Here is a 13182-nt window from a genome sequence, read left to right as displayed (position 1 = left end):
AGAAGAATGGTGTGAACCAAGGAGGCAGAGCTTGCAGTGAGGTGAGATCGCACCACTGCACTCCAGCCTGGGTGACAGAGCGAGACTCCGTCTCAAAAAAAAAAAAAAGTATCAGGTCAGGTGTGGTGGCTCACGCCTGTAATCCCAGCACTTTGGGAGGCCGAAGTGGGAGGAGCACCTGAAGTCAGGAGTTCAAGACCAGCCTGGCCAACATGGTGAAACCCTGTCTCTACTAAAAATACAAAAATTAGCCAGGCATGGTGGCACATGCCTGTAATTCTAGCTACTCGGGAGGCTGAGGCACGAGAATCGCTTGAACCTAGAAGACAGAGGTTGCAATGAGCTGAGATTGCACCACTGCCCTCCAGCCTGGGTGACATCAAGACTCTTTCTCAAACAAAAAAAAGTATAATACTTCAGGTTGGGCACGGTGGCTCACACCTGTAAACCCAGCAGCACTTTGGGAAGCCAAGGCAGGTTTGTTTGAGCTTAAGAGTTTGAAACCCATCTGGGCAACATGGCGAACCCTGTCTCTACAGAAAATACAAAATTTAGCCAGGCGTGGTGGCACACGCCTGTAATCCCAGCTACTTGGGTGGGTGAGGCAGGAGAATCACTTGACCCTGGGAGTTGGAGGTTGCAGTGAGCCAAGATTGCACCACTGTACCAGTCTGGGTGACAGAGCAAGACTCCATCTTAAAAAAAAAAAAAAAATATATATATATATATATACATACACATATTTAAATCAACTGATGACAACTTATATCCCTGAATGCAGAGAGGCTTCAGAGGTTGGCCAGTGCTTCATTTGTAAAATGAAGGAAACCAAGGTGCAGTGGAGACTAAAAAGACAGCTGCCCAGCGCAGAGCCCAAGCCAAACCAGATGCAGTCTTTTCACCCCTACATTTGGGCCTCATCAACCATCTGATTCATTTCTTTTCTTTTCACCCCTGCATCTGGGCCTCATCTAACCATCTGATTCATTTCTTTTTTTTGAGACAGAGTCTCGCTCTTGTTGCCCAGGCTGGAGTGCAATGGCATGATCTCCACTCACTGCAACCTCCGCCTCCCGGGTTCAGGCAATTCTCCTGCCTCAGCCTCCCAACTAGCTGGGATTAGAGGCGTGCACCACCATGCCCAGCTAATTTTGCTTTTGTTTTGTTTCTTTTCTTTTCTCTTTTTTTTTTTCTTGAGATAGAGTCTTGCTGTGCCAACAGGTTGGAGTACAATGGCGTGATCTTGGCTAACTGCAACCTCCGCCTCCTGGGTTCAAGTGATTCTCCTGCCTCAGCCTCCCGAGTAGCTGGAATTACAGGCACCTGCCACCACACCCAGCTAATTTTTGTATTTTTAGTAGAGATGGGGTTTCACCATGTTGGCCAGGCTGGTCTCGAACTCCTGACCTCAGGTGATCCATCTGCTGTGGCCTCCCAAAGTGCTGGGATACAGGTGTGAGCCACCACGCCTGGCTGTATTTTTAATAAAGATGGGGTTTCACCATGTTGGCCAGGCTGGTCTTGAACTCCTGACCTCAAGTGGTCCACCTGCCTCAGCCTCACAAAGTGCTAGGATTACAGGCGTGAGCCACCACACCCAGCCCATCTGATTCATTTCTTAGAAAAAGTTTAAAACACTTAGCCATTTTGTTTTAAATAAGGAACACAAAAACGTACTCAAGAAATGAAACAAATATTGCAAAAACCGGCCAGATGCGGTGGCTCACGCCTGTAATCCCAGCACTTTGGGAGGCCGAGACGGGTGGATCACGAGGTCACAAGATCAAGACCATCCTAGCTAACATGGTGAAACCCCGTCTCTACTAAAAAAAGACAAACAACTAGCCGGGCGAGGTGGCGGGCGCCTATAGTCCCAGCTACTGGGGAGGCTGAGGCAGGAGAATGGCGTGAACCCGGGAGGCGGAGCTTGCAGTGAGCTGAGATCTGGCCACTGCACTCCAGCCTGGGCGACAGAGCGAGACTCCGTCTCAAAAAAAAATAAATAAATAAATAAATAAATTAGCTAGGCGTGGTGGCGGGTGCCTCTAGTCCCAGCTACTTGGGAGACTTAGGCAGGAGAATGGTGTGAACCTGGGAGGCGGAGCTTGCAGTGAGCCGAGATCAGGTCACTGCACTCCAGCCTGGGCGACAGAGTGAGACTCCGTCTCAAAAAAAAAAAAAACCTTGCAAAAACCTTAGTGCCATATTATAGTGAACAACATGGAAAAAGGGAAATAAAGACAGAAGAAAAAAAAGAGAAGAAATAAGGAAGTAAGTAGAAGAAAGAGAAGAGGAGGAGGAGGAAAGACCCACAGCCAGGGGAGAGAAACAGAAAACCCCAATGGGGACAGACCCTATGCCAGGCACAGTCTAGGCCTCAGGAGTCGAGAACACAACAGTGAAGGGTTCTGCTCATGGAATATAAATGGCAGTGAAAGGAGCAAAGCAAAGAAAAACAAGACACAAATAAGAACATTTCAGATCACAAGAGCCTGGAAGATAAGAAACAGGTGACATTTCGCGAATTATCTGGGGCGGGTGCAGGGGTTTGGGGGCTGGATATTAGAAAAGGCCTCTCGGAGGCGGGGACACAGAAGCTGGGACCTGGATGGGGAGAAGAAGTTGGCCATGCACAGATCCGCAGAGAAAGCTCCAGGAAGAAGGGATAGCAACTGCGAAGTTCTCAGGAAGAACAGGCTTGGTGCTGTCCCGAGAGAGGGAAGTGTGAGCCCGTGGCCTGAGGTGGGGCTGCAGCCATGGACAGGGCCCAATGGTCAAGGCCTCCTTTGAGTCACGGACAGGACAGGAGGGACGTGATCAATGCACAGTGGAAAGGCTCTCTCTGGACTGGCGAGCAGCGGGGGCTGGCAGATGACACATGTCTGGGGCAATTCGGAGCCTGAGCTGAGAGACACGGAGCCTCTGACAGGGGGAAGCCATGGGCGGGGCTGGGGAAATGTCTGGGGTATGACAGACAAGATTTGTCGAGAGACCCACCATAGAAAGCAAGGTAGAGGAAGAAATCCTGCCCTGCATGGGTGCGTGGAGATGACTTTTCCGGCTATAAGAAGGGCAAGACAGAACAGGCGGGGCTGGGAGTGAGGCAAGCTCACAGAGGGGGAAGAGCAGGGCCAAGACCCTGGGCGGTATCACAGGCGCGGTGGTGTCTGAAGCCAGGGAGCGAACAACCTGGGAGAAGTGGGTCAGGCCTGTGCCTTCGGGCCCACTGGAGTTGAGAGTCTGGTCGAAGAGCCAAGAAGGAACCCAGGGGGGATGCCTGGAGGAGAGGGACGCACAGGTCGCTGGGCAGAAGCAAGCAGCTCCAGGAGGATGGGGTACGAGCTGGGCGGAGCATGACTCCCAGAGGCAGGGTAAGATGGGGGCTGAGAAGGGGCCACTGCGGTGACCAGGAGGCACCCAGGTCACACCCGGTTATGGTGAACGTGGGTAGAGTAACCTTGCTGGGCTCTGGGCTCCTCTTTCTAAAATATACCGTGTCCTTATTAATTGCACAGTGGAGAAACCTGGCGGACACCACGGTGGTCGAGAGATGAAGATTAACCTCACTAGCACCGAAGAGACACCACGCACCTCCTGATGGGGCTCCTGCCACCGTGCACAGCCCGAATTTAATCACGAGAAAGCAAGGGGCAAACTCAAATTCAGGGAAATTCCACAGAATAACTGGCTTGGACTCTTCAAACATGTCAAAGGTCGTGAGAGACAAAGACACAACGGTTTCAGATGAAAGGAGACCACAGCAACAATGGTGAGAGCCACACACAATCCTGGATTGGATCTGGGTTTCTGTTGCTAAAAGGACATCAGGGGACAACAATACAATAAGGTCTGCAAGTGAAAGAGGATTGCGTTGATGTCAATTTCCTGATCTTGATCACTGGACTGTGGTTATGTTAGAGAACATCCTCATTCTTAGGGAAAAACACTGAGGAACTCAAGGGTCCAGGAGCACCACGCCTGCAATTTACACCCACTCACGTGGTTCAGGGAAAAAACGAGAACAATGAAGCAAATGCTAGTATTGGGGGAACTGGGGTCAGGGGTATGAGAATTCTTTGTCTTACTCTTGCAAATTTACTGGAAGTCTGAAATCATTTCAAATTGACAAGTGAAAAAAACCAAACCCACCGCTAATACTGCTGGAGGAGATAACCTTAGGGAGTGCATGGCCCAGCACCTGCTGCTCAAGAGGTGCTGGAAGCACCAGTGAGGAACTCAGGTGTGGAGACACACTCTGCTCAGAGCAGGATGGACGTCAGACGTTATCACCCTGCTATCTCCCAAAGGCAGATCTACAATCCTCTAAGCCCTGCTCCAGGTGGGTTATCAGATGCCGCCCACGAGGAGGACAGGTCTTTCCCAGCTGGAAGCAGGCGGCACTGGCATCAGAGAGCAGGCGTGGGGTGTAAATCTCACCCTCCTCCTGGGCACCAAATGTGTACTCTGCTCAGCGCTGGGAAAGGCCGTGTCAAAAGAGCTCAAGTTACCACACAGGGCAAAGGCAGGAAGAGGCGAGGGGAGCCTTTGGGACAAGCACAGCAACAAAACAGCAAACACAAGTGGCTCCTGAACCCATGAGAAAGCAAGAGATTCAGAATACAGCAATGAGGTGCCACTCCCTCTACAAAGCCTGGGAAATTTGAAATGCAGTGCTGAGCGCTGGGAAGGCCTTCAGGAGGCGGCCCACAGGCACTGCCGAGCATCAGGGCAGCTTCTCTGGGAAGCTCTTTGCAAAACTTATCAACAGCCTTTAAGACATTTATGCCCAGCCAGGCAAAGTGGCTCACGCCTATAATCCCAGCACTTTGTAGGGCTGAGACAGGCAGATCATTTGATGTCAGAAGTTCAAAACCACCCCGGCCAACATGCTGAAACCCTGTCTCTACTAAAAGTACAAAAATTAGCCTGGCATGGTAGTGGGCACCTGTAGTCCCAGCTACTTGGGAGGCTGAGGCAGGAGAGTTGCCTAAGCCTGGGAGGCGGAGGTTGCAGTGAGCCGAGATCATGCCATTGCATTCCAGCCTGGGTGACAGAGCGAGACTCCATCTCAAAAAAAAAAAAAAAAAAAAGCCGGGCGCGGTAGCTCACGCCTGTAATGCCAACACTTTGGGAGACTAAGGGGTGGATCACGAGGTCAGGAGATCAAGACCATTCTGGCTAACACGGTGAAACCCCATCTCTACTAAAAAATACAAAAAAGTTAGCCGGCTGTGGTGGTGGGTGCCTGTAGTCCCAGCTACTCAGGAGGCTGAGGCAGGAGAATGGCGTGAATCCGGGAGGTGAAGCTTGCAGTGAGCCACGACTGTGCCACTGCACTCCAGCCTGGGTGACAGAGCAAGACTCCATCTCAAAAAAAAAAAAAAAAAGATATTTATGCCCCTGGGCCCAGTCATTACTATTCCAGAAATCCAACCCCAGGAAATATTCCAAAATGGCAACGAAGATATACACAGAAAGATGTTCAAAACAGCATTATTTACAACAGCAAATCATGAGAAGCGATTTAAAGATTTCACACCCTGGCTCCCACAGACATTATGTAACCATTAACAATAACGTGTTTGCACAGGTTTTGATGACATGGGAAATGCCTGTGATGTAATGTGAAGCCAAGAAGATTTAATGGTAAACAACATGATCTCATGAAGTTTTTTTAAAGCAATGGCAACAACTGTAGGACTGTTCGCATGCCACCCTCCTCACTCCCACGTGTTATGGGATTGCTGTAGAGTTGTGTTTTCCTCCTTCTTTATGCTTTTCTATATTTCCATATGGAAAATTTCCATATTTTCTCCATTGGGGATGCATTATTTATAATTAGAAAAAAAAAAGAAATATACAGAAGGGACAGGAAGAGCTCCGCAGGAAAAGGCAAAGGGAGCTCCCGCTACACCAACTCTTCGGGTGGGAGGACTTGGCAATGTGTCTCCTGGGAGCCTAGCACCCTCTCCCTCCTCACCTGCTGGCCTGCCTATAGGTGAGCAGCCTCACAGCTGGCAGCAGCCCACTGGCACTGAGATTCTCAAACCTCCAGGGCAGTTTCAAGCTTTTTCTGGGGGGCCCCAGTTCTTTGCTCCCACCTGGGTGGGTTTACCCTGCAGCCACAGGGGCACTCACCCATGGTTTGTGGGTAAACAGGTCATTTTTATTGCTCTCCTCCCCTCTCCCCACCACACTCGCTCCCCACTGCCTTTTCCAGGCAAAGAAAGAGATTTCCTCAGAAGATATGCCAAAGGCCGGTCACCTCCAGAGCCTTTGGAAGGCTGCACCCTGCCTCACAGCGTGGCCACCAAGTGTCTCTTGAGCTCAGGCAGGAAAATGATGGAGTGCTGACACATCACCGGCCGCCTCGGCGGCCCCTCTCACGCACATTCTTGCATTGGATCCTCATTTTTCCGTGGTGGGTAAAGGATTCCTTAGCAGTCCCACTCCACCAAGAGCCGGAGGCTGTGGGCAGTGGGGGACACAGAAATGCCTCTGTGAGTCCTTGTGTCCCTCAGAGGGAAGCAAAAGCAGGCCTAGACTTGAGGCCAAGAGGACTGTCCCCGGGTACGGGAGCTCTTCGGGTGGCAGCGTGCCAGGCAGATGTTTATGGAAGGGAAAAGGTCAGGGCTCTCTGGCTGAAGTCAGAGCAGGGAAAAGTGGAGCAGAGAGCAGCCTCCTGTGGGGCACAGCCCAGGGCAGGCCCGCAGTCCACTGGCTGGGGGCTCCCCCACTCCATGGTCTGGGCACCTCTGAGGCCGCAGCTTTCGTATCCATAAAACGGGGTTCAGCCGCCCCACCCTAAGCAGGTCATCCTGGGTGTCGACTGAGACAGTGCAGCCGAACGAAGCGCCATGCCTGGGTGATAAACTTCAGCTGCTGTCACTATCTTCCCAACTCCCTCCCCTCCCAGATGAACGGAGGGCCAGGGAGGAAGCGCCCGGCCCCACACAGCTGGAAGGCCCACACACTCGCGCCCTCCCACTCGCACCACGACGCAGCTCCATGCTGACCTCCCCACAGGCACCTGTGCCAGGCCGTCCTGGTCTGAAGGCAGCACGGGGAGCCCACCCACCAAGCCAGGCTGACCACACACCCAATGCTTAGCAGAGTTCACTGAATAGGGGAGCCAGCGGGTGCGATGCCCACACACACTCGGAGCAAACACACAGGCCCGAGGACACCGCATGCTTTTGCCAGTGCAGAAACCTGCCCCCAACATTCCTCTGCAAAGGAAGACCCACCCCAGACAAAAGTAGTTAGGAGTGTCAGGTATTGCAGAGATGGGGGCACCTATCCCAGAGCACTCACCCTGCACCAGCCTTCAGTGCACAGAGGAGGGTGTCTGAGGAGCTACGGCCAGCTGCTCTTCTGCCTGAGGCCACTGGCCCAGAATATAAAGTTTCTCAACATGAGGCTGCTTGAGGCCTGGGCTGCTATCAGGGGAAGGGGCACCAGTGAGCCTAGAGGCAGTGAACCTGAGGTCTAGAGGCTGGCATGGGCCACCGGCTGCAGGGAGGTGAGAGGTCGGGTCATGCAGAGAGGAGCTGATCCACAGCCCACAGCCTGCTCCCTCGGCCCCCCAGAGACCCGGCAAGATGATGAGGGAGGAGGTCTGAGGCAGGAGGCAGCCGGAGAGGGGAGGGCAGGTTTCTGTGGTGGACTTGGGATGTGCTGCCGAGTGAGGCGACAGACATGGAAATGGTGGCCAGCAGGCAGCGTGGGGCCGGGAAAGGCTGTCAGGAGCTGCTTGTGAATTACGGAGGGTGAGGGCTGCTCTGCTCCTCAGAACCTAGGCATGGCCCTGGAGCTGAGCTCACCGCTGTGGTCACACAAGACCCCTGCCACCAACCTGTCTCTCCCTGACCCTCACACAATGCCAGGTACGGATGGGGCCCCACAGACACGGGTGTCTGTTGATGAACTGAACCACCACTGCATTCCCAGGGTGCCTGCACCCTTCCTAGAACTTGGTTAATCCAGTTTTTCCTTATCAAATGGCACTGCCTTCCCAGCTCTGAAACCCAGGCCTTTCCAGAATCAGCAATGGCTGGGAGAAACTGCACTGTAAGATGGGCATGGCCACCTCACACTGTCCTCTCTCCGGGAAGCAGGGTCTTCAAGATTGTGGTGGAATAAGCTGACTCTGGGTGTGCTGAGTTCGAGGGGTCTTGGATGGTTCAAAGGGAGGAGCTGGGTGGGCAGACTCCCCCTGCTCCCCAATACCAGACCATTCCCCAAAGCTGAAGGGAGCAGGGGCCTCTGCACAGCACTTGGGGTATAGAGGAAGGAACCCCTGCAGTTGGAGATACCTATGGAGACTCAAGGAAGTGGCAGCAGAGGGTGGGAGACGACCTTCCTGAGAGCCCCCAGAAGCCTTGCCTCTGCCATTAATGACACTCCCGGTCCTCAGGCTGTACGAAACCAAGCCCAGACACTCTGGAGTATGCCAACCTCTCACCTCACAATGGCACATTCCCAGAAAGTGCCACCAGCCTGCAGCCCTTCTGGCTGGCACTATTCCAGGCACTTCCTGCCATCTTCACAGCAGGGCACAGAATAGGTGATGGCCAGGCACAGGGAGCAGGGAGCAGCAACGGCTGGAGCCAGGCTCCCTCTGCGGTCCCATGCTGTGCCCTGCTTTTGGGTATTTGGTTGGTGGATGGCAATCAAGAAGTCCTCAAGGTTGTCAAGTTTGGCGGAGAAGCTTCCCTGGAAATGCAGAGGGCTTTACTAACAGAACCCACAGAGCCATTTCCTGCTCCCTAGAGCTGAGCCGCAACTCTTCAAGGGAGGCTGCTAGAGCCCCAGGTGTGAGGGGCATTCTGGGATGCTGCCAGGGCCAGCAACCAGCTCAGGTTACAGTTACACGCCTCAGGGGATGCCACTGTCTTGCTTGCTGCTGGTGATACACACAAGCAAAGCTCTCCCTTTCTGACCTCAGAAACGGGGAAACAGTAGTGAGTGAGTGAGAGCAAACCAACCACCATCACCCAAAGATCCTTCACCCTGCTTTCCTCTCCCGAGAGCTGACAGCCCAGGGACCCATTTGCTATTTTCTGCAAATGCCAGCTGACAGATCCCTTTTCTTGGCCTCGGGTTGTGCATAAGAGACCAGGAAAGAAGACAGCTTTGACTGTCACTTGGGACGTGTAAATAACTCCTTGCAAGCAAGAATGAGCCACAGTGAAGCCAGTAGTGTGTGGGGCACCTGCTTCCTCCCCTGCTGCCTCTCGGGTGACTCCACAGCTTCCATTTCCCTCCCAGCTTCAGCTTCAGATCAATAACTCAGCATTCCTCTTCCAGAAGGGGGTCAGGAAGGCACCTACGACAACCTGCAGGCTGAGGCAGGGCAAGGGCCTGGCTGTCACCTGCCCCGCTCCTGATAAGAGCTGCCGCTTCCACAGCACACAACACGTACACACCGAGCTCTACCTGCGTGCCCGGCTGGTGCCAGCGGAGGGGGGCACAGTGGTGGGCAGTGACCCCAGCAGAGCCTTGCTCCTTGCCAGGCATGAGCCACTGTGGCTCTTCACGCAGACTCACTCAGTAACCCTCACAGCCCCTGATCACCTCCCTGTACAGGTAAGGAACCAGGTGCAGTGGGATTAAGTGACACACCCAGGCCACCAGCAGAGCCGGCCTGGAGCCTGCTTCGTATGCCCCCCTCCAGAGCAGGAGCTCGGACCACAGAGTGGGCTTACGGACTCTTCACCCAACTAAAGGAGTAAGCCACAGCGTTCATCAAGAATACAGTGTGACAGGCACTTGGAAACCAAAATACCAAAACCAAAAACCCCACTTCTGATAAAACTGTCTGTCGCTGGCCTGGCCTTCAGTGGGGCCACCAGTGGCACTCAGAGTTTCCCACCGAGAGCCGACGAACAATGCCGGCAGTCACATGTCCCAGATAAGCCAAAGCAGTTTCAATTTGTCTAATAAATCATCAAAATGTCCCTGAAATCCCACTACTTCAGACCTGAACTACATCTCCCAGGATGCCTCTTGCAACCAGAAGGAGCACAGAATCCTGCTGTCAGGCTGTCATCGCCCAAGTTTTGCTCCAGACAACGTGGCCCCAGTGCTGAGCAGCCTTGCTGGGGACCAGGGCAGGGCACCACCTAACAGCTGCTGCAGCTGAGGCCCCGCATCGCTTCATCCTACATATTCCTGTCCTCACAGCGTCTCCCGCAGCCTCAGAGGGCAGCAGTAGGCGAGAGGCCGCAGAGGAAGGGAAAGGCCAGGCCCTGCTTCAGGGGCGGGTGGCCGGCAAGTTGGTTCTGAAAGCCCAACAGAGCGCCTGGGTCCCTCAGCAAATCCTCAGAGGTGTGCTGGAGAGCAGCGGAGGGGAGAGAAGAAAGGAGTGTGGTTCAGAAAGAGGCCCCAGGAACCTCCGAACCAACAAAGCTCCACACATCTACTTCCTATGGGCCCAGCTGCCCCCAGCACCAGCACCCGCACCAGGCTGTGCCCCCACCCCCAGCCGGGCTCTGCAGCTGCCAGTGAAAGCAGGTCAGAACCAGAAAGAACGAGCTCTTGGCAGAGCACTCGGGGCTGCGGCGGTGGCAGCTCTGACGGATGGGGCCGCTCTCCCCAGGCGGCTCTGCTCTAAATGTGTCCGATGGGGCCCAGGGCTGGCAGCCAAGAGGGACAGATGAAAGGACAACTCCACCTGGCTCTCAGGGCTGCCACAGCCGATATCAAAGCACCCGAGAGAGGACAGACTAAGGCTGAGATTTCTGGGCAGGGGGGCGGAAGGGAGGACGCTGGAAACAATGCATGTGACAGACACAGAAGACAGGAGAGACACAATACCAAAGACAGAAACAGACACAGCACGGGCACTCGCTGAGGCTCAGCTGGCCGGGCTCTGGGCCCCCAGGAGCACCGGTTGCTCCGAGTGGCACTGCCGCGATGAACAGCTGTGAACAGCGCCAGCAGGGCTCCTCATCGCCCTGGCAACCCTCTATTCAAAGGAGCAGCTGAGGGGGAAAGGGTGGCACCGAGGCGACTGGCGCCATGGTCTCGGGACTTGTGGACTGGGGGACAAAGGGGGCCTCAGAGAAAGCAGAGTGAGGGGGTCCCGAGGGCCTGCCGAGGGCCTGCGGTGAGGTGGCTGCTCCATTCCAGCCTCATTGGAAAGCAGTGAGAATTTCAGGGCCAACACTGCCCCCTGGCGCACGAGGAGCCAGCTTCCCGCCGACCCCGCAGCACGGGGCGTGGGCAGAGCTCACATGGGAAGGTCACTTGTCCCCATTCCTCCACATCCTGTACGAGTAGCCTCAGGAATGCCTTCCCCATATTCCCCGGGCAGCCACCTCCCTCAGCTCGGTCCTTGTCCGTGCCCCACCCATTGTCCTGCTCAGGGGGGCTCTCCATGAGGTCTCCATGATGTCTGTGTCCTCAGCAAAGAGCATTTAATGTTACAAAGATTTGTTGACCCATCTTGTCTCCCTCAATAGACACTGTGAGGGCCCTGGGCACAGGATCCCTGGTCTCTTTTGTCCCCACATCTCCCTAGCACTCTGCACAGTGCCTAAGACCAGAATTAAATAAAAGTTTGCGGGAATGGATCAGTGAACAAATACTTCAGGTTACGATGAGGTTGCAGTGTGGCATGAGGCTGCTAAGATTCACCATGAGGCGTGGTGGCTCATGCCTATAATCTCAGCATTCTGAGAGGCCAAGGCGGGGGTATCACTTGAGTCCAGGAGTTGAAGACCAGCTTGGGCAATATATTGAGATCCTGTCTCTGCAAACTATTTAAAAAAAAATTTTTTTTTTAATTAGCTGGGTGTGGCCTGGCACGTGGCTCACGCTTGTAATCCCAGCACTTTGGGAGGCCGAGACAGGCGGATCACGAGGTCAGGAGATCAAGACCATCCTGGCTAACCTGGTGAAACTCCGTCTCTACTAAAAAAAATACAAAAGAACCCAGAAAGTTGAGGATGCAGTGAGCCATGATGGTGCCAGTGCACTCCAGCCTGTGCAACAGAGCAAGACCCTGTCTCAAAAAATAATTAATTAGTTTTAAAAAATATTTACCTAGAAATATTATGGAGCATTTAGACAAAGATTAGTAAGGCTTGGCCCCTCCTGGGAACAGTACACACATGCTAGTGGGACACACAAGTGTCCATACATATCGATTAGAGCCCAGAGTGCTGTTGACAGGACAGAGAGAAGGTCCGAAGGACAAGGTCAGCAAAAAGCACCTCCCAGACCGCTGCAGAGCACGTCTGTGCCCCCCACAGCTATATGAGGAAACCTTGATCATGGACTTCCAGCTTCCATAACTGTGATAAATGAATGTCTGTTGTTTAAAAGCCACCCAGCCTGTGGTATTTTGTCACTGCAGCCCAAAAGCACTCAAGACGCAGCCTGGGAATGGGAACCAGGGAAGCTGAGTTTCAGGGCTGAGAGGGGTGACAGAGGCTAGGGGCACCAAAGACTCAATTCTAAACAGGACTGGACAATCTTTGCAGGGAGGAAGATGCCAGGACCCAGCAGACACTTGCAGGTGGCCCAGGACGTTTCCTGACCCTCTTCAGGCCACCTCACCCCGCTGGAGAGCTACACAGGACCTGCTCCCCACTCAATCCCCCTCGTTCCAAGATGACAGAACACGAATGCTGGCCAGATTAGAGAGGGCCTCCTGGAGGCCTCGGGGACTTCGGGACCTGTCAAGCTCAGGACAAGCGGGTGTCACCTGGCCTCAGAGGTCGAATTGTGTCCCCCACCAAAAAAGATACATTGAAGTCCTAACGCTTAGCACCTAAGTCAGAATGTGACCTTATTTGGACCGGGCGCAGTGGCTCACGCCTGTAATCCCAGCACTTTGGGAGGCCGAGGTGGGCTGATCACCTGAGGTCAGGAGTTCAAGACTAGCCTGGCCAACATGGTGAAACCCATCTCTACCAAAAATTACAAAAAATTAACCAGGTGTAGTGGTGGGTGCCTATAATCCCAGCTACTTGGGAAGCTGAGGCAGGAGAATTGCTTGAACCCGGGAGGCAGAGATTGCAGTGAGCCAAAATAGCGCTATTGTATTCCAGCCTGGGCAACAGTGAGTCTCTGTCTTAAAAAAAAAAAAAAGTGACGTGACCTTATTTGGAAATAGGGTTCTTTACCAGGGTAATCAAGTGAAAATAAAGTCATTAGGGTGGCCTTAATCCAATA

At 53.6% G+C, this 13182-nt stretch overlaps 1 protein-coding gene across 8 annotated transcripts in view; it reads right to left on the bottom strand.

Annotated features, from left to right (window-relative positions):
- LOC105469659 (pyruvate carboxylase) overlaps positions 1 to 13182 on the bottom strand; it is a 110392-nt gene that overhangs the window by 25111 nt on the left and 72099 nt on the right. The window contains exons 1-2 of one of the 8 annotated variants that reach the window (XM_011720996.3): positions 7315 to 7383; positions 6266 to 6468 (exon numbers count right to left, since the gene is read on the bottom strand). The exons of 6 other annotated variants lie outside the window; for them this stretch is intronic. The gene's annotated coding sequence lies outside the window, so the exon portion shown is untranslated. Of the gene's footprint in view, positions 1 to 6265; positions 6469 to 7314; positions 7419 to 13182 lie in introns of those variants that run through there. One more of the 8 variants, XM_011720995.3, reaches the window with a different exon arrangement.

Source organism: Macaca nemestrina, chromosome 12 (genome assembly GCF_043159975.1).
Source record: "Macaca nemestrina isolate mMacNem1 chromosome 12, mMacNem.hap1, whole genome shotgun sequence".
Classification (NCBI taxonomy): Eukaryota; Metazoa; Chordata; class Mammalia; order Primates; family Cercopithecidae; genus Macaca; species Macaca nemestrina.
This window is presented reverse-complemented; position numbering and strand designations above follow the sequence as displayed.